Below are 22,905 nucleotides of genomic sequence, written 5' to 3' on the forward strand. Positions count from 1 at the left end.
TGCCTCAGATAATTAGAATGATAAATCGACATGGGCCTCTTTTACTTGAAGGTTGAAGCCTTCCTCTGGGTCAGTACCACGGCCATGATCAGACGCCTATTCATCCTTGTCCAGCTTTTCAGCAATGTCTTAAAAAAACATACAATCAACACAACCAAGAGTCTGCTCATGTCAGGTTCAAACATGCTTAAACTCCCCCTTGCTCTGTTTTCCACAACCACACTGCATCTTTGGCTGTCCCGGAGTGTGTGCTGACAAAGTGAGGATCGATATCCCACACATACAGATCTGATAAAGCTGCATAGCACACAGCGTTTCTACTGGGGTGCTGAATAATTTGCTCTTTATGGACGAATAGGCTTAATACAGATGTCAGCACCACATGAGATAGGTACGGTCAAGACTTAAAGAAATAGTTCAGCTAAAAATGAAAATTCTGTCATTGTTTAATTGTCCATGTCATTCCAAAACTGTTAGATTTTGTTTTGTTTTGCATACAATTTATGCATCATGAAGCTTTACTTGTACCAAAGTGTCCAGCTTGTATTAAAAAAAAAAAAAAAAAACTTTTAAAGGCATCCCAGGATGTACCTTAGTAAGTCTGAAGAAGATAAATAGTAAATAGTTATGATTTTTGGTATCTATTACATAGTCAGTTCTATTTGAGTTAATTTATATACTTGATAATATATATATATATATTATATATATTATTATTATTATATATATTATTTTATTGTTTAGAGTTTATTTTTCATATTGTCTTTCAGTTCATGTTTGTTTTGTTTGAACTGAAGTAACCTTTTTAATAGTTTTATACATATAATTTACTTTTAAACAGTTTTCACTCAGAAATTGCTAATAAATCTCACAAACAATTACAAAGAATTCGCAAGTAGCACATTAAATTTAAAAAATACATTTGAAAGTAGAAAGACTGAAATAGTATTTTCTTGTAAAAATTACTCCATTAATCTTTGCTTTATTTACAAATTTACTATGTATATCTATATTCTCATTTTCCCATCCTGCACCACTTATTACACATACAGGGATGCACAGCAGCACACAAACCTTTAAAAATAAAATAAAAATTGCATTCCGCCATGTTAATATCGAACCCGCCATGGCGCGAGCGCAACTGGCTTTCAAATGGAATGGAAGATAAGACTGATTGGTTTATTGCACGTTATGCCCAAAAAACACCCATTACTCATTAGAAGAATAGGGACAACCCGTTTAGACCATGTGCCCGGTCACGCCGACCGTTTTCCCGTTGTTAAACTAGCAAAAGTGGATTTGGACACACCCTGAGTGCACCTGCGCCGTGCGCTTTAGATCATGCGCTTAGATCATTAAAATAGAGCCCCAGTCGTCATCTTGAGTGACAGAACATCATCACTACGTGACAATAACTGAGAGTGTTTTTAAAATATAAACATCCTTGATTATCTTATTGACCCATGTTTCTTTCAGTCTCTCATACTGTATGTTTATATAATATTAGCATTAATTTGAACATTTATGAACTCTATGGACATTTTAGTAGTAGGTGAACACTAATGTAAACAAATGTCGGTCAAAGAGACAAACTAGAACATAAATGCTTGAAATTTGCCACATCTAATAATAGTATCTTACATCTAATTGCTGAAGAGTTCTATTTAAATAGTAAACTGCCAGAGCTGCTGCGGCTGCTAAGAAAATGCAAATTTGCATTTAGATCCCGTTTGATAAGTGTAATGGCTGCAGACATTTGAATGGGCACAGGGCCAATGAAACGTTCAGACAAAAAGCAGGTCATCTGAATATCACTGATTCTGCCTGATGGCATACTGTCATGGGTTTTAATGGCTTAAGTAAATATACTGCTTGGAGAACTTGGATTAATTCAGTGTAACAACAATCATTCCCCAGACGTTCTGCTGCACTGTTCACATTCATTACAGTATTTAATGATCACGTACACTTAGCTTCAAATGAATAATCTCTTCACGATTGTACGTGGCTGCCCCCCTCATGTTCACAATTTTGTAATACTGTTGGTCTTAATTAAGAGCATGTTAATAATGCTGGTTTTGTGAATTATGTCTCACCTATGTGAGGTGTCTCTAAACTCCTGCCAAGTAAAAGTCATGTTGCTCATGGTAAAGTTATTGTACCATTATGTAAAATTAAGCAAGGAGAAATAGTTGTTGAGATAGCAACCTTCATTAAAGCAGACATTGAAACACTGAAGAATGGCCAATCAGAGAAGCCATCTCAATAAAGACTGGATTTCTTGCATGCATTAGAAATGTACAGGGTTTTTCTTCTTTCTGTATATTATTTTCTGTCCACTGCAGCTGCATGCAAACATCCAGGTGTGCAGATATAATGTTTTTATAAATAAAATCCCCAAATACAAATAAATAAAATTGCAGCTACAGTTAGGCAGAATACATGAAATTTAGAACAAATTCCTTCATTTATATAAAGCACAACGGTCAAAACATATAATGTGTATCTTTAACTACTCAATGTGATATGAACGATGAATCAAAAATACGTTCTCACAAACCTTATAGGTAACATAATACAGTATTGTGTTGTTAGAGTCAGACTCGGTTGTGATTGATTTAATGACTTGCGGTTCTATCCAAAGTGACTTACAAATTAGGGATACAGCAAGTGATTCATCTGCTTGGGAATCAGACTTTAGTGGTCTCTGGATATAGTTTTTCTTCACTAAAAAGGATTGACTCATAAGAGTCATTACTTCGGGAATCAGTCTTCAATTCTGTCCAGTGCATGTGTACGAACCATTAACAGAACATCATGAAAGTCATCATTAGATCATGGACATAATCATTGCATGGACATATTCATAACATCCTTGCATTCTGGAATATATGCTATTTAATATAGGCATGTAGTAGCTCATCCAGGTGTCCTGTGCATAGAGAAGTTTTGCATTATTTGTATACCTAATATATACTGTCAAAACAGTAGAAGAAAATAGTAGTATGTTAGTATGCTATTCTGAACATTGTACTACTGTATGTTATATTTTTGTAAGGCGAACATCACAATGGCGTATGGAATGAAATTTCACCGTATATGTACTCTCTGGGGGTGGCTGTCTGATGGCTGCATTGTTTGAAAGAAAGAAAAAAGCACATTGAACCATGCATGGAGAAATCCCATTTACATGTACACCATCTAACAAGATAGGTAGACCGCCTGTCTGTTGACCACGCAGCTGTCTCATTACATTCCCAGGCAGATATTGATGATACAATGTAAAGGGATGGGGAAAAAAATACCATGTTTCTTGAAGGAAAGGCATTGAGAGGCTTTGCCCATAAGGATCTCCATATGGGCCTGTGAGGATAGACCTCCTTCATCATCCTTTCACCTGCACTCTGACAGATGGACGGAGAGGGGACCACTTGGCCGTTAATTGCCCTTTTCCCTGCTTTTGTAGTGGCGTGGTCCTCAGGTTCGCTGGGCCCTCTCTAATTAAAGAGCTTTGAGAGCGGGAGCGAGGCATCTGGTCACTGCCATTTCCATTCCCACTCACCAAACAGAGCCAGCCAGACAATGATAGCCAATTATCTCGTTTATTAAAAAAGAGGAGGCCTTGGCGGGTAATGATTAGCGCAGATAGGGGTGCGTCAGCCCGGTCTCATGCACATCAAGGGCAGCTTGCTGGAATTTGGAGGCTGAGATCCAGCTGAGGCTTTTTGTGGGAAACAGCCGAGCAGTTCATTATACATTCAAGTATGTCAATCAAGATAGGGAGTGTTGACCTATTAAAAGATGGTTAGTAATTTGCAAAAATAAAGAGGAAAAAGGAACTTATTTCAGTAATCATTATGACAAGGATAAGGGTATCTTTGGGGCCAACTGAAACTCTCGTATGTGACTCATATAATTGGATGAAATCAACACCTTTATAAATCGTGAGACCTCACTTTTCTTTTTGCAAAACTATTTTCATTGCATACTTCTAATGGTATGTAAGATAAGATGGATTACTTTTATATAAATTGCAGGGGTCAAAATTGGTATGAAACATTTAAATTGAACTGCAATCAGCCACACCATGTCTAGTTATCATTAATACATATAATATATATACAAATATATTTTAGTATTTTCTTTATTAAACTTTGCATAAAAACCTTTACAAAAACAACAACAACAACAACAACAACAACAACAACAAAACAATCAAATATTGAGTAAAAAAAAGTTCACTTTTAGAACACAGATGTGCATCTACAGTCGGAAAACTTCAGAGGCATTCGTGGTTCTTTATTTCATTTATTTGTTATTTGTTTAACCTGATGCTCTAAAATAACTAAAACATATTAACAAAACTTAACAAACTTAACAAAACATAACAAAACTTAATGAAAAATCATTAAAAACAATATATATATAAAAACCTCTTAAAATGACAAAAGCACATAAAAATATTACTAACACTTTAACTAAAATTAAAATGTGAATGGAAAATATAAAAACTGATTTGCAATATTAATAAAATCGTATTCTCTCAGTGATACTAAAATAACACTAAGAAAGCAATTTTCAGGACAGTTAGATAATACTTAAGACTGTGTTACTGTCCAACATCAACCTGGCAACACCAACATAAAAATGTTGTCGCTGTAGATGTAGGTTTGTATTTGTTCTGATAATCTTTAAGCTTCATTGCCATCATGATCAAGGCCTCTGTGTACCTATGCAATATATGCAATGTTAATCTGATTTAGAGATGCCCTCTCCTCTGTCCTAGTTTGGATAACAGCAGTAGAACAGTAGACACTGTTGTGGATTTAGACACACCACACTAATTAACGTGCACGTACACACACTCACACGTGTTCACACACACAAAAAAATTACAGTCTTTGCTGTATAGCTCTGTGTTAGCACAGACATAGAGGCTTAGCTAGCATTAAAAGAAAAAGAGAGGCATTTCAAGTAGTTTACACACAATTGTGCTCATTACACATACAAGTATGCTACTTATTTCTGTTTACTGCCATAAATGTGTCTTGAAGGCATTGACCTCTGACATAGTGTGACTGGACACTAACTAAACAAATATCACTGTTTACTACTGGAATTTAATCTCCTTAGCATCCAAAACCACTTTTCAGTAAAGCTAGGTACGATAACACCTACCTGAATTCTCATTATTTTTCTTTTACTTCCGCGTTTGGTGAGGAAAAAAGGACTAACGAGTATTATACTGCTGCTTTTTGTCTATAGTCAGCATGTGGTCTTAATCTGATTACTTCCAATCTTCCTGCTCTTTTCCTCAGCTACATGTAGCCACAGCAATACTTACCGAACTATATTATTTTCATGCTTTACAAACACAAACAAACAGGAGATATCCCATGTGCTGCTATGCCAGCATGCCTGTACAAACCCTCCTGCTGCTTTCGATTCCGATAACGGTGCATTGTTTTTTCCTTCCCATTTCCTGCCTGCTGTCCTTAGTGACAACAAGAGCTACAAGCACTTAATCAATGAATTAGCAGTGCAAGATATGCAGAGTGGGCCTGGGGGTCAAAAGGAGATGAGCAGGCCCTTTGAGTTATGTGATGAGCAATGCAAAGAGTGCAATAACTGACCAGCCAGTAATTTGTTTAATAGCCCATCGAATCCACACTGCAGAGCTCAGGAATCAAGCGACATTTTGAAGAGAAGAGAGACAGTGACCTCTCCATGATAAATTGACAACCTGGTGAGTTAAGGAGAGAGGGGATCTTGGTCAAGTCGCTGGCTAGCAATCGGACTAATGGACGCGAGTGGCTAGACGGGTTTCTGCATTTTGACCCTTCCGCGAGTCAGCTGGGCACAAGGCCAAGGTCATCGAGTGAGGTGTGGTGTGTGTGGACTTCATATGCTGGCATGATGTCTGCTTCTCATTTGATTAATTTTTGTAATCTGGTAAATACTTCATGGATTACTTTTTCATCTGTTTAAACTCCAAATGTCAATATTTCCATTACGATGATTATTGATTGCTATTGATCAAGCCTTTTCAAATCATCTTAAAGGGACAGTTCACACAAAAATGAAAATAATATATATACAAACCCAATTCCAAAAAAGTTGGGACACTGTACAAATAGTGAATAAAAACAGAATGCAATGATGTGGACGTTTCAAATTTCAATATTTTATTCAGAATACAACATAGATGACATATCAAATGTTTAAACTGAGAAAATGTATCATTTTAAGGGAAAAATAAGTTGATTTTAAATTTCATGGCATCAACACATCTCAAAAATTTGGGACAAGGCCATGTTTACCGCTGTGTGGCATCCCCTCTTCTTTTTATAACAGTCTGCAAACGTCTGGGGACTGAGGAGACCAGGTGCTCAAGTTTAGGAATAGGAATGTTGTCCCGTTCTTGTCTAATACAGGCTTCTAGTTGCTCAACTGTCTTAGGTCTTCTTTGTCGCAACTTCCTCTTTATGATGCGCCAAATGATTTCTATGGGTGAAAGATCTGGACTGCAGGCTGGCCATTTCAGTACCCGGATCCTTCTTCTACGCAGCCATGATGTTGTAATTAATGCAGTTTGTGGTCTGGCATTGTCATGTTGGAAAATGCAAGGTCTTCCCTGAAAGAGACAACGTCTGGATGGGAGCATATGTTGTTCTAGAACTTGGATATACCTTTCAGCATTGATGGTGCCTTTCCAGATGTGTAAGCTGCCCATACTACACGCACTCATGCAACCCTATACCATCAGAGATGCAGGCTTCTGAACTGAGCGCTGATAACAACTTGGGTTGTCCTTGTCCTCTTTAGTCTAGATGACATGGCGTCCCAGTTTTCCAAAAAGAACTTCAAATTTTGATTCGTCTGACCACAGAACAGTTTTCCACTTTGCCACAGTCCATTTTAAATGAGCCTTGGCCCAGAGAAAACGCCTGTTTAGATATGGCTTCTTTTTTGACCTATAGAGTTTTAGCCGGCAACGGCGAATGGCACGGTGGATTGTGTTCACCAACAATGTTTTCTGGAAATATTCCTGAGCCCATGTTGTGATTTCCATGTATGTGATGCAGTGCTGTCTAAGGGCCAGAAGATCACGGGCATCCAGTATGGTTTTCCGGCCTTGACCCTTACGCACAGAGATTGGTTCCAGATTCTCTGAATCTTTGGATGATATTATGCACTGTAGATGATGATAACTTCAAACTCTTTGCAATTTTTCTCAGAGAAACTCCTTTCTGATATTGCTCCACTATTTTTCGCCGCAGCATTGGGGAAATTGGTGATCCTCTGCCCATCTTGACTTCTGAGAGACACTGCCACTCTGAGAGGCTCTTTTTATACCCAATCATGTTGCTAATTGACCTAATAAGTTGCAAATTGGTCCTCCAGCTGTTCCTTATATGTACATTTAACTTTTCCGGCCTCTTATTGCTACCTGTCCCAACTTTTTTGGAATGTGTAGCTCCCATGAAATCCAAAATGAGCCAATATTTGGCATGACATTTCAAAATGTCTCACTTTCAACATTTGATATATTTTATCTATATTCTATTGGGAATAAAATATAAGTTTATGAGATTTGTAAATTATTCCATTCCTTTTTTACTCACAATTTGTACATTGTCCCAACTTTTTTGGAATCGGGTTTGTATATATATACTGTATATATATATATATATATATATATATATATATATATGTGTATATATATATATATATATGTGTGTATATATATATATATATATATATATATATGTGTGTATATATATATATATATATATATATATATATATATATATATATATATATATATATATATATATATATATATATATATATATATTATATATATATACATATACATTGCAATTCTTTTGCCATTCAAAAGTGTACCGCAGAATGACAGAAACTATATGTGAGTGGGACATGATTTTTGGATATTGAGGATCTAGTTTTGATGAACTTCCAGGATTGACAGTGGGTTATGGTTTTGCCACAATTTCATGCAGGCTATATCTGTTTGCCAGTACGTAGGTGACCCACTAGATGTTCTTTAATGCAGGATAAAAAAGAAATCAGCCTGGATTTAAAGTATGCAACATTTAAATTGGATTGCATGGCGTTTTAAATGAAGGCAAATAATTTCATGGTTGCTTAATTTGAGGTAATAATACAAGATTTCCCACAGTTGATCTTTTCATATAATTTATTTTATATACAATTTATGCAGGGGTTACAAGTTGATGAAGGGGCTTTTCCACGGCATATCATAAAATTAGAAATTATGCATTTCTGTTTATACCGGACGATATATTCCACTTTTTTTTTAATACTGCAACCATATCCAGAGCACAGGATTATCTTTTTTTAAGGAATCAGGAAGATTTTAGTAATTTTCTAAATTTTTAAACTAAAAATAACTGTGCACTTACTGTAAAATAAATAAATAAATAAATAAATAAAGTTCTATTGTTGTGATATTAGACAACCTGCACACAAACAATTTGTTGTGCCAGCATTGTTTGATTAGGCAAGGGCATAGTCAAAGTGCAGAATGCAATTGTTTAGAATGAATAAACAGATAAATAGTTAAATTATAAAATTATGAATAAATAACACCACAAAAAGCTGATTGATGTCCGTACATACAGGACTCCCTAATGGAATGGAACTGACAGTGATTGCAAAGGCCCATTTAGCAGTTGATGTGTTATTATGATTGGACATGTCAGTCTTTCTCCACTGATTAAAAAGAAGCAAATACCCCCAAAAATGTGTTCACAGTTCTTTTTTTGCGTCTGCAAAATGATGAGTGCATATTATTCTGTCAATCCTGAGAAATCGGTGACATTCAAAGCGAAGCCAAAGATGAGAAAGAAAGGCGTTCTCATGAAGAACTTTACCCCCCACCCCCAAAGAAATAAAAATAAAGCAACAAGAAAAGAGAAAAGAATATTTACAGAGATGACAGTCAAAAAGTCAAAGAAGTGACCACAATTTTCTAAGGTTTAAGTATAGAAATGCTTTTCTCTGACATTCTCAAGGGCCGACTGACAGCTGATCAGACCCTGCCCACACCTCTGGGTGTCCGCTTGTTTGTTAAGAAATACAGACACATGTCTTTGCAGCAGACATGCATTGTCTCGGAACTGAGCTGACGGCAGGAGTCCACTTGTCCTTGTTATCTGGTGTTTTTTGCTCTGACTGTTGAAGTTTCCTGTTATGTTAGTGTGTATATGTGTTTGTGCTGTGCACAGATGCAGTTTTCGGACCCCTCACTGGGCACAGAGTTGACAGTAGAGATGAAATTTAACAGTTCCGGTTCCAATTCCTATCCTTCTTAATGATTCTGGTTCCTTAATGGCTCAATTAACATTTTTTTTTTTTTTTTTTTTTTGATGAAGAAATATTTGAATAAAATAAATGTTGGTTCATATTGCATATATTGCCTTCAGCAGTCTGTTGCCAAATTATGAGATCATTTCAGATTTCTACAAAACAGATATACCAAATCAGAAATAGGCCTACATTTAATACAGTTCTTGCAAAATTATTGCACAACCTTTAAGTGACTTTTCACAGACTTTTTAGAGAAAGCATTGGCCTGAACAATAGCAAAATGAAAAATAACAAATAGTTAGCATATGTTTCATTCAATTAATAATTAATATGATCACTTTTATAATATACAGTACCACTGATTACAAAAAAACACATGCTTGTCATTTGAACAACCAGTCAGTAGGCTACACTAAACAGGCTAAAATTTTCTGGTCATAATGGTTCATTTCGGAATCAGAATTTTTTAGGAAAAAAGAACCGACCCATTAGAGTCATTCTTTCAGGAATCGGAATGGCTGCATTGTATGTTTCCCTAAAAATTTCACATTATTAAAAATTAAAACATTTACAGTTTAAGCCTGTTACTGGTTATCTTCCAGATTTATTTTTCAGTTGTAATTATACCAAACTATTTTGGTCCCAAGTTGCTTTGTTTCGTTTTTAAACGTTTTACAAGTCTGTTACTATAACTGATATAATGGTCTTGTTTATGGATTGTAATATTGGTCTATTAAGGATAATGGACAATATAATTAAAATTCTTGTTTTATTTGGGAAATATCACATACACAAAGCAAAATTAACTGTACCAAATGGTAGACTATTTTCCATTGATTTAAAGGGTTTTTATGATTCTCTAACTTCAATACAGAACAATTGTAAAGCTGTTTAGGCAACTCAACTATAAAAGAGGATACTTGATGTTTTAGCTATATATCTTAGTTAATCTCTGAAAAATTTGAACATTGTGGGTTGTATTGTTTTATAGACTCTCAGCTTCTATTTTTGTAAGACTTTGTATTCCCCTATTGTTATTTAAAAAAAGAAAAAAGTTTCCCCAAAAATAACCAATTCATGTGAGTAATTCGTTCAAAGAATAAAGGCACTGCATTGTTTCTGATTCACTTGAAAGGACGATTATTATTATTATTATTATTAAATTGACTGAAAGGAACCAGCTTAAGAGTCATTCGTTCGCGCATCGGACTACGCTGGTCGCATTGCAGATTCAGTAGCGATGTTGTCGACAAGTAATTCGCTTCCGGTATTATTCTAAATATTGTCCAGGCCTGAAACAATTGTCGGTTGTGCTCCTTGTCACCAAATGAAGAAACCGAGGCACAATCCACAGACACTGTGTGCAATAATACACTATATTATCCACAAGGGAAATGTTGTTTATCTGTTCTTGACACCGTTGATGCAGAGTCGTCCAGGTTACGAGTTATCACGCGCCTGCCACTTAAAAGCCAAACGACAGCGAGGACAGACCATGTAAGTGCCAAGTTACAAACTACTTTGAATATGACCAGATTTGTTTGAAGGCGATATAAATCATGCACATTATCTTTAAATGTGATCGTGAATATGCCCAAACACACTAGCTGTTGCACTTTGAAAGTGAGATCATTTAAACTGTCTGTCAGGCAGAAGCAATCATCATATACATACAGAAATGAAAATGGCTAATGTAACCCGGTCAATACAGGCCACGGTAATAAATAACGCAGACTTTGGTTCAGGAGCTGAGGGCAAGAATGCGTTTCCACCACCCATGTCATTTTAATATAGTGTTTTAATCATGGCAGGGGTTGTTAAAGGCTTTGGCTCGCGTACTTGCCCTACGTACCGTTTCTGGGCCAGTAAGCTGGCCGCGGAAGAACGCTAAACCCCTCATCTATATTTTCATCATTCGCATCATGCCGAACAACCACGGCACGTTCTCGGCAGTCAACACAGACTGCATGATATTTTCTTTTTTAAATTAAAAAGACAAATGCCACATGTCTGGCAATAAAAGGGCTTTGGTGGGAAATGATTCCAGGGGCGCCAGTTTTTACACCATTTATCCCGAAGCCTTTGTGAGGCGTTGGGAAGCGAGCGTGCTGACGCTGGGATGGGGGCATGAAAGCAGATCGAGTAGAAGTTGGGTGTTAATACGGAGATTGGCCGAAGATTATCGCGGGTTCAGGGAGATTCAGTCACAAGGTTTAAGTCGCTGCTTTTCTCCACTGGTAACCATGCCAACTGTGCCAGGAAACTATTAAACAGCTCCGCATCAAAAAACAGGGACCTCCAAAAAGCCACAATGCACGTCTATCGCACCCAAAACAGGATAAGCCTCTCATCAGTTGGGAAAGTTCCTCTGCGTTACAGGACATTTTTTTTTTTTTTTTTTTTTTTTTTTTTTTTAAGAGCGAGAGGTAGCTAGGATCTAAAACTCATTTTCATACATATTGTCTCTCTCACATTCTGGTGGGTTTTAAATGAAAATGTGAGAAACAGTGGTATTCAAAGCGACTCGTTTGTTTAACATCTGAATATGCTGCATTTGATGTTAAAAGGTATTCAAATGCATTTAACAGTTTCAAACTATTTTAATGTTTGAAACAGTTTGATGTCTTGTAAAACTGATATGGTTGTGGATTTGAAAACACTACCACGACCTGTGAAAAATGCAAAGTGAGGAAAATGCATAAAGCCTGATGCATGACATAATAGAAAAAAAACTATGCTTTTAAATAGAACAGTTTATTGAACATATATACAATATGTATATATATATACGCACAGTATATCTTGTGTTTACTGTATAAAAATAAAAGCTAAAAAATTTCACAACTAAAAGACACATGTACAATCATCTGAAGGTTGCCATTATTTAAATTATCTCTCATGTTGTGTTCCAGTCATTTCGACCTATTTATTTATTTGCAAAAGGCTGCTTGGTCCCGTTGGACATAAACTTACTGACATTGTTCACAAAGGGTATAACAACTTCCCAAACAAAATTGATTATTTTTTGTACTTTTTGGGTGATCCTCCCCCTCCCCCCAATTTATTTCACCTGATCGACCTAAAACTGTGAATACATTTTACGTTATGCAATATTATCACCAAATATTGGGTTAAAATATTTTATTAACTTGTTTTCTTTCATACGATAATATTGCGATATGATATTTATTGCTATATTTGTATTAAAAAAATACAAATGAAGAATTAAAAAAAAAATAATAATAAAATAAAGTTAAATTATTCTATGTAATGCACTTTGAGAGTTCAAAATTAAGAGCTCCAACCCATGTTCTTAACTAAGAAAACTTAAGTCAGAATTTGTTAATTTGTGATACACTGTCTCAGTCAAAATTACATTCAAACTGGTGTTTTAGGAAGCCAAACTAATTAGAATATAATAATAGCAACAATGACAGTAATAGCCATATATTGTAAAACAGTTGCACTGTAAAATTAATCAAAATAAATAATTCATAGATAAACTATTTTTGCTTTACACTACAGAAGGGAAATTACAATACTTCTTTCCTAATTTCTACACTTGAAAGAGATATTTTGAATTTGGACTGCATTTAAACCGTTAGCTGCCAGCAATTCATACTGCACATAAGCTTTTATTTTGACAGAAACAGCAGTAGAACTTTTATTTTGAAGGAACTCTCCAGCTTCACACAAATACACAATTCACAAACAAGGTATTTTTTTTTTTTTTTATTTCTCAAAAAAAAAAAAATGGCTCAGCTCAATGAGGTCTACAACTAATAATTTTCAAAAAGGATACAAAACCTGAGCTGTTTTAAAGAAAACAAACTGAATTCAAGATTTGGTGATGATATAGCATAATGAGAGATTTATTTATTTTTTATTTTACTTTTATTTTTGACTGGGAATACCAAATTAGGTGTTTTCAGCACAGCACAAGGGTTATACTAAAAGTCTTTTGAATTGCAAGAAAGTGTGATGGCTTGTAGTAGGTTGTGTACAGCATTTTTCAGCAAAGTTTTGAAGATTTAAATAATTTACAGGCCCTTAGAAATTCACATATCGAATATGATACAGTAGGCTTTACAGTGTTAAGGCCTGCGTGACAGAAGCCCTCCCTGCATAAGCTCTATGGACAACCATTGTCCTGTAAAACAAAGAGCGGACCATTTCCCAGCAAAACTCAACCCATCCTAACTTTCAGTTCTCTTTTCATTGGTCTAAACAAAAACAAAACAAAAGAAAATAAACAACAAAACCCCTTAATTATGGCCTAGGTGGCTTGCAGGGATATTATTTCACATAGGACAAGTCTTTAGCTGACAAGCGGTCTGAGCTTTTCTTTCTCTCCGCGATCAAAAAGCCAGGCAACAGATGTCAAGCTTTTGAATTTGCGCACGGAACATGACCTCAGGGGTCAGGGCCTATACATCCTGCCCAGGCCCCAAGCTGTGTAAGGCGAGGGCTGAGCGGAGAGTCTCCCAGGGCAGGTGGGTCTGGGTACACAACCATCCCAGCATTCCCTTGCACTGGGTCGTACCATAATGATGCCCTATTTATGCCCCTTGTACATCTCTGTGGTGTGATGCGGGGCTTGACAATGGGCTGTTTCTGGCAGGAAGCTGGGGTGGGGTGTAGGGGTTAACCTGGCCCACTCCATGGGAAAGAAAACATCAATAGAACTGGGTATTAGCAAAACTGAAGCATAGGTTACTCAGGAATTAATGAACTTTCAGGCGGACTCCTTATCCCCGTATTGACAAGATGAAGTTGAAAAGCTGCTCAGGTCTCGAGTGGAGAACCACACAGAGGAGGGGTTGTGAGTGATTGCCTCCAGAGGAAAAAGAGCTCCCTAAAAGGGGAAAAACTGAAGAAAGAGCCTGAGAGAGAGGGAAGTGCGCTGTATCTTCTGACACTGTTGAGTGGTAGCATTTCATTCAAAAAACATAGTTGTTTTTCCACTTATCCTAACAAACCTCAAATATTATAGATCCAATAAAATATATTAATATGTCTGCTTAAAAGGGATTTTTATATGCACACTACCATATAGATGGCCTTGAAACTGACATGCATGGACTGAAAGTTCAGTTTTTATATCTTTCTAGGTAGTAAAGACTATAAATATTAATTTATGAGTGTTTAAACATGCATGGATGTAACAGTCAAAAGTCAAAGAAGTGACCACAATTTTCTACACCGTTTAAGTATAGAAATGCTTTTCTTTCTCCTCTGACTTCTCAAGGGCACGACTGACAGTGATAAGACCCGCCCCACACTCTGGGTGTCCGCTTGTTTGTTAAGAAATACAGACACATGTCTTTGCAGCAGGGGGACATGCATTGTCTCGGAAATGAGCTGACGCGCAGGAAGGAGTCCAATTGCCTGTTATCTGGTGTTTTTTGCTCGGACTGGTGAAGTTTCCTGTTTTATGTAAAAAAGGTGGGGTGGGGGGGCTGTGCACAGATGCAGTTTTCGGAGAGATGAAATTTAACAGTTCCGGTTGTCCAATTCCTATCCTTCTAATGATTATGAGTTCCTTAAATGGCTCAATTAACACATTTTTTTTTTTTTTTTTTCTCGATGAAGAAATATTTGAATAAAATAAAATGTTGGTTCATATTGCATATATTGCCTTCAGCAGTCTGTTGCCAAATTATGAGATTCATTTCAGATTTCTACAATAAACAGATATACCAAATCGAGAAATAGGCCTACATTTAATACAGTTCTTGCAAAATTACTGCACAACCTTTAAGTGACTTTTCACAGACTTTTTTAGAGAAAAGCATTGGCCTGGAACAATTAGCAAAATGAAAAATAACAAATAGTTAGCATATGTTTCATTCAATTAATAATTAATATGATCACTTTATATAATATACAGTACCACTGATTACAATAAAAAAACACATGCTTGTCATTTGAACAACCAGTCAGTAGGCTACATCTAAACAGGCTAAAATTTTCTGGTCATAAATGGTTCATTTCGTAATCAGAATTTTTTAGGAAAAAAGAACCGACCCATTAGAGTCATTCTTTCAGGAATCGGAAGTGGCTGCATTGTTATGTTTCCCTTAAAAATTTCACCTTATTAAAAATTAAAACCGGTACAGTTTAAGCCTGTTACTGGTTATCTTCCAGATTTATTTTTCAGTTGTAATTATACCAAACTATTTTGGTCCCAAGTTTCTTTGTTTCTTTTTGAATTGTTTTACAAGTGTGTCACTATAACTGATATAATGGTCTTGTTTTTGGATTGTGATACCGGTCTATTGGAAATGGACAATATAATTAAAATGATTGTTTTACTGGAGAAATATCACATACACAAAGCAAAACGTACGTTAACTGTACCAAATGGTAGACTATTTTCCATTGATTTAAAGGGTTTTTATGATTATCTAACTTCAATACAGAAGCTGTTTAGGCAACTCAACTATAAAAGAGGATACTTGATGTTTTAGCTATATATCTTAGTAATCTCTGAAAAATTTGAACATTGTGGGTTGTATTGTTTATAGACTCTCAGCTTCTATTTTTGTAAGACTTTGTATTCCCCTATTGTTATTTAAAAAAAAAGAAAAAAAGTTTCCCCAAAATAACCAATTCATGTTGTGTAATTCGTTCAAAGAATAAAAGGCACTTGCATTGTTTCTGATTCACTTGAAAGGACGATTATTATTATTATTATTATTATTAAATTGACTGAAAGGAACCAGCTTGTAAGAGTCATTCGTTCGCGCATCGGACTACGCTGGTCGCATTGCAGATTCAGTAGCGATGTTGTCGACAAGTAATTCGCTTCCGGTATTATCTAAATATTGTCCAGGCCTGAAACAATTGTCGGTTGTGCTCCTTGTTCACCAAATGAAGAAAACCGAGGCCACAATCCACAGACACTGTGTGCAATAATACACTATATTATCCACAAGGGAAATGTTGTTTATCTGTTCTTGACACCGTGGATGCAGAGTCGTCCAGGTTACGAGTTATCACGCGCCTGCCACTTAAAAAGCCAAACGACAGCGAGGACAGACCATGTAAGTGCCAAGTTACAAACTACTTTGAATATGACCAGATTTGTTTGAAGGCGATATAAATCATGCAACATTATCTTTAAATGTGATCGTGAATATGCCCAAACACACTAGCTGTTGCACTTTGAAGTGAGATCATTTAAACTGTCTGTCAGGCAGAAGCAATCATCATATACATACAGAAATGAAAATGGCTAATGTAAACCCGGTCAATACAGGCCACGGTAAATAATAACACAGACTTTGGTTCAGGAGCTGAGGGCAAGAATGCGTTTTTTTTTTCCCACCACCCATGTCATTTTAAATATTAGTGTTTTAATCATGGCAGGGGTTGTTAAAGGCTTTGGCTCGCGTACTTGCCCTACGTACCGTTTCTGGGCCAGTAAGCTGGCCGCGGAAGAACGCTAAACCCCTCATCTATATTTTCATCATTCGCATCATGCCGAACAACCACGGGCACGTTCTCGGCAGTCAAACACAGACTGCATGATATTTTCTTTTTTTAAATTAAAAAGACAAATGCCACATGTCTGGCAATAAAAGGGCTTTGGTGGGAAATGATTCCAGGGGCGCCCAGTTTTTACACCATTTATCCCGAAGCCTTTGTGAGGCGTTGGGGGAAGCGAGCGTGCTGACGCTGGGATGGGGGGCATGAAAGCAGAGCGAGTAGAAGTTGGGTGTTAATACGGAGATTGGCCGAAGATTATCGCGGGTTCAGGGAGATTCAGTCACAAGGTTTAAGTCGCTGCTTTTCTCCACTGGTAACCATGCCAACTGTGCCAGGAAACTATTAAACAGCTCCGCATCAAAAAACAGGGACCTCCAAAAAGCCACAATGCACGTCTATCGCACCCAAAACAGGATAAGCCTCTCATCAGTTGGAAAGTTTCCTCTGCGTACAGGACATTTTTTTTTTTTTTTTTTTTTTTTTTTAAGAGCGAGAGGTAGCTAGGATCTAAAACTCATTTTTCTACATATTGTCTCTCTCACATTCTGGTGGGTTTTAAATGAAAATGTGAGAAACAGTGGGTATTCAAAGCGACTCGTTGTTTAACATCTGAATATGCTGCATTTGATGTTAAAAGGTATTCAATGCATTTAACAGTTTCAAACTATTTAATGTTTGAAACAGTTTTGATGTCTTGTAAAACTGATATGGTTGTGGATTTGAAAACACTACCACGACCTGTGAAAAATGCAAAGTGAGGAAAATGCATAAAGCCTGATGCATGACATAATAGAAAAAAACTATGCTTTTAAATAGAACAGTTTATTGAACATATATACAATATGTATATATATACGCACAGTATATCTTGTGTTTACTGTATAAAAATAAAAGCTAAAAATTCACAACTAAAAGACACATGTACAATCATCTGAAGGTTGCCATTATTTAAATTATCTCTCATGTTGTGTTCCAGTCATTTCGACCTATTTATTTATTTGCAAAAGGCTGCTTGGTCCCGTTGGACATAAACTTACTGACATTGTTCACAAAGGGTATAACAACTTCCCAAACAAAATTGATTATTTTTGTACTTTTTGGGTGATCCTCCCCTCCCCCCAATTTATTTCACCTGATCGACCTAAAACTGTGAATACATTTTTCGTTATGCAATATTATCACCAAATATTGGGTTAAATCTTTTTATTAACTTGTTTTCTTTCATACGATAATATTGCGATATGATATTTATTGCTATATTTGTATTAAAAAAATACAAATGAAGAATTAAAAAAATAAATAAAAATAAAGTTAAAATTATTTCTATGTAATGCACTTTTATATATATATACTTTATATATACTTTATACTTTATATTTGTGATATACTAAGTCAGAATTTGTTAATTTGTGATACACGGTTCTCAGTCAAAATTACATTCAAACTGGTGTTTTAGGAACAAACTAATTAGACTATAATAATAGCAACAATGACAGTAATAGCCATATATTGTAAAACAGTTGCACTGTAAAATTAATCAAAATAAATACTAATTCATAGATAAACTATTTTTGCTTTACACTACAGAAGGGAAATGACAATACTTCTTTCCTAATTTCTACACTTGAAGGAGATATTTGGATTTGGACTGCATTTAAACCGCTAGCTGCCAGCAATTCATACTGCACATAAGCTTTTATTTTGACAGAAACAGCAGTAGAACTTTTATTTTGAAGGAACTCTCCAGCTTCAGTGAAAACACAAATCACAAACAAGGTATTTTTTATTTTTTTTTTATTTCTCAAAAAAAAAAAAAAAAATGGCTCAGCTCAATGAGGTCTACAACTAATAATTTTCAAAAAGGATACAAAACCTGCGCTGTTTTAAAGAAAAACAAACTGAATTTCAAGATTTGGTGATGATTATAGCATAATGAGAGATTTATTTATTTTTTATTTTACTTTTATTTTTGACTGGGAATACCAAATTAGGTGTTTTCAGCACAGCACAAGGGTTATACTAAAAGTCTTTTGAATTGCAAGAAAGTGTGATGGCTTGTAGTAGGTTGTGTACAGCATTTTTCAGCAAAGTTTTGAAGATTTAAATAATTTACAGGCCTTAGAAATTCACATATCGAATATGATACAGTAGGCTTTACAGTGTTAAGGCCTGCGTGACAGAAGCCCTCCCTGCATAAGCTCTATGGACACCATTGTCCTGTAAAACAAAGAGCGGACCATTTCCCAGCAAAACTCAACCCATCCTACTTTCAGTTCTCTTTTCATTGGTCTAAACAAAAACAAAACAAAAGAAAATAAACAACAAAACCCCTTAATTATGGCCTAGGTGGCTTGCAGGGATATTATTTCACATAGGACAAGTCTTTAGCTGACAAGCGGTCTGAGCTTTTCTTTCTCTTCGCGATCAAAAAAGCCAGGCAACAGATGTCAAGCTTTTGAATTTGCGCACTGGAACATGACCTCAGGGGTCAGGGCCTATACATCCTGCCCAGGCCCCAAGCTGTGTAAGGCGAGGGCTGAGCGGAGAGTCTCCCAGGGCAGGTGGGTCTGGGTACACAACCATCCCAGCATTCCCTTGCACTGGGTCGTACCATAATGATGCCCTATTTATGCCCCTTGTACATCTCTGTGGTGTGATGCGGGGCTTGACAATGGGCTGTTTCTGGCAGGAAGCTGGGGTGGGGTGTAGGGGTTAACCTGGCCCACTCCATGGGAAAGAAAACACATCAATAGAACTGGGTATTAGCAAAACTGAAGCATAGGTTACTCAGGAATTAATGAACTTTCAGGCGGACTCCTTATCCCCGTATTGACAAGATGAAGTTGAAAAGCTGCTCAGGTCTCGAGTGGAGAACCACACAGAGGAGGGGTTGTGAGTGATTGCCTCCAGAGGAAAAAGAGCTCCCTAAAAGGGGAAAAACTGAAGAAAGAGCCTGAGAGAGAGGGAAGTGCGCTGTATCTTCTGACACTGTGAGTGGTAGCATTTCATTCAAAAAACATAGTTGTTTTTCCACTTATCCTAACAAACCTCAAATATTATAGATCCATAAAAATATATTAATAGTCTGCTTAAAAGGGATTTTTATATGCACACTACCATATAGATGGCCTTGAAACTGACATGCATGGACTGAAAGTTCAGTTTTTATATCTTTCTAGGTAGTAAAGTCTATAAATATTAATTTATGAGTGTTTAAACATGCATGTTTCTTTTTGTTGGTTATTTGATCATCCACTGGAATATGTGCATCCAATATAACCTGTGCATCCTGTCTATGCTGTATGAATATGGCAATTGGCAACCTTATATCATACATTTAGCGTTCCCCTTTTTACAAATGCACTTAAACGTATACATAAAGGTGCCTATGCTTTTGATGAATGCTTTTCTATACTATATGTTTCCTCTTCATGCTGTTGAGAAGGCACTGAATACTTGAACTTGTTTTTAACCTCATTGTCAAATATTAAGCAATTTTAAGTGAATAATTACTGCATTCTAGATGGAAGTGACGGCATCCTGTGTCACAATGAAGCATTTTAAATAAGATTCATGAGGCAAAGAGCTGATATTGTTTTCCTCCGAATCACCTTCCGCCAGTCATACATTCATTAGGTCTCATTAATCATTTTCTTAACCAAGAGATCGCACTAAGATTCGAACATGAACACATTATTGTGTTTACATTGTCTTAAGCAGGCGTGACGTAACAATATTCTAGGGTCCACATTGAAAGTGAAAATGCTACGTGACACAACAAAACTACAGCCAATCAATAAAAAAAATAAAAAAAATAAAAATGTGGTTAAGTTTTATGGGGTTTTTTTTAATGACACTTTTCCAGGCCTCAAACTTTTTGTCATATAATATATGGATTTGTCCCTGATGTTAGAGGTTTTCTTTTACATTTATCAGTTGTGTATACTGTACATTAGACATTTAATTGTGCAAGTTAATTTCTGTTATTTTTACATTTAGAATAACTTTGTTGTCATCTAGTTAATATTTAAAACATTAATTATTTAATAACACTGTTAAATACCATTATTGGAAAAATTACAAAATGAATATTAATAATATATTTGATCAAAAAAGTTCAGACCCATAATTTTGGTCATTTGGTTATTAACCATTGGTTAGGACATGTTGCTTATGACATATGACATTAAATTAATGGGGAGCTATTATGCAAGACTCCGAATCTGCAGTACAAATCTGCATTTTCTACACGAACACTGTGGTTCATTATGTACCTAGTGTATATTTGTCACCTACTATACTACATCTTCAGCTTTGTAGAGTTGTTGTTTTTGGTGATTGAGTTCATTTTGTCATGATTTTTGTACTTGCTGTGTTCACAGTTCACAATATTCAGTGAGACACTGAGTCAGAGAGAGAATATGTGGTGTGAGGGATCTGAGTACCTGTCCTGGTGGTACGGCAGCTGCGTGTGACTCCCGTGGTGTCAGTGGCCTCCTGCCTGGGCAGCACGGGCTGATCGGGGCCGTCAGCAGAGTTAGGTGGTTGTCATTCAGCTGCTGCTCCTGCTGGGGAGTTTGGCCCATTTTGCATTAACACCCTGCTGAGTTAACACCTCTGATCGCGCACACCGTTCCTGCCTCCACATCGCAGTACTGCCGTGCTCTGTCTTCATAATTGAGTCATTTATTCTATTTCAAATGTGTCAATGTTTTTCGGGTGTACGCCAGGAGCACAGGAGTGAGGTGGATGGACTGAGAGACTAGTAGATCACTGTTTGGGCACACGAGAGGGTGTGTCAAAATAGTTGTTTTTTTAAAATCATTTTTGTTATTTATTTTTTATATATATATAAAAATGCTTTAATTTGCATGGTAAGGACATGAGACACTTGAGAAAATTGAGTCTGTAAATCATGGCCAATCGTTCAGTGTGCATCAGGCTTAAAGGACAGTACAGTACAGTACGTGTGGAGGAAGACTTTTGGTTGGCCTGACGGGGACGGGGGTGGGGTGGAGGGGATTGTACACGCCTCAGGGGACATAAGCCTCACACTCCACTATCAGTGCAGCAAGGTGAAAGAGATGTCCAGCTAATTATACAAGCAGCGCTGAGGCATTCTGCTTGAGTGGCTTTACCCTGATGAGCTGACAGAGAAAAGCCGAGGATGCCGTTTGAACAAAAGAAGGGAAAAAAGGAAAGGAAAAATGAAGAAAAATGAGAGAGATGAATGTCTTTGGTCATGAAGTGTAATCCCACGCTTGCTTTTATCAGCCTTTCTCTGCTGCACCTGAAATGTTGCCCGCTGCTTGTGCACTAAGCCTTAGCATAGCAAAGAGGAGAAGCCTGCGAAATTTCAGCTTCCATAGTTTTTTTTTTCCCTTTCGCCTGCCTACCTTTGTTGTGTGACTACGATGCAGAATTATTCAAATCCCTGCATCGTTTTTTTTGGTGTGGTGGTGGGTGCAAATGAAAGCAGCCTTGGCGCAGATGCCCTGGGGACCAGCGGGGCGTGAGGAGAGCGCTGATTCAGACTACACAGTGCCACCTTGAAGCTGTACTGTTTGTCCTACCCGGGCACTAGGCTGTTCACTCGGCTCTGGGCGGGAAGCCCTGAAGACTGGGCGGAAAGCAAAAGCTTAGCCCTTTAATATGACCCTGCCACTCTGCTACTCTTTCTGCATATGAAATATATCCATGTACACGTGTCTTACTTTTACTCAAGTGGCTGAGCGATGCTTAATTGTTTGACAGGTTACGCTTAGGAGAGGTATTGTTATATGGCCATGTTTCATTTCACACTCTGTCTAGTTGCCTTAAGCATTGAGTGTAGAAATAGAAGTACCTTAATTTTGGCTCTGTTTACAAGGAAAAGTTCACAGAAAAATTAAATTCTGTCATCTACTCACCTTCATGTTTTCCATAATCTGTATGACTTTCTTTATTTGGTGGGACACAAAAGATATTTTGAAGAATTCTAACTGTGCTTGTCCCTACTATGAAAGTTTTGAAAGAATCAAAAAAAAAAAAAATATTCAAAATATAATCAGTTTCTGAAAT

At 36.6% G+C, this 22,905-nt stretch overlaps 1 long non-coding RNA gene across 2 annotated transcripts in view; it reads left to right on the forward strand.

The window, feature by feature from the left end:
- The first annotated feature begins 10,565 nt into the window (after positions 1-10,565).
- Positions 10,566-22,905, forward strand: part of LOC122140131 — an 84,224-nt gene continuing 71,884 nt past the window's right edge. The window contains exon 1 of one of the 2 annotated variants that reach the window (XR_006156836.1): positions 10,566-10,851. This is a non-coding gene — a long non-coding RNA (uncharacterized LOC122140131). Of the gene's footprint in view, positions 10,852-16,279; positions 16,401-22,905 lie in introns of those variants that run through there. The other variant, XR_006156837.1, reaches the window with a different exon arrangement.

The sequence above is a fragment of the Cyprinus carpio genome, chromosome B17, assembly GCF_018340385.1.
Source record: "Cyprinus carpio isolate SPL01 chromosome B17, ASM1834038v1, whole genome shotgun sequence".
In the NCBI taxonomy this organism is placed as follows: Eukaryota; Metazoa; Chordata; class Actinopteri; order Cypriniformes; family Cyprinidae; genus Cyprinus; species Cyprinus carpio.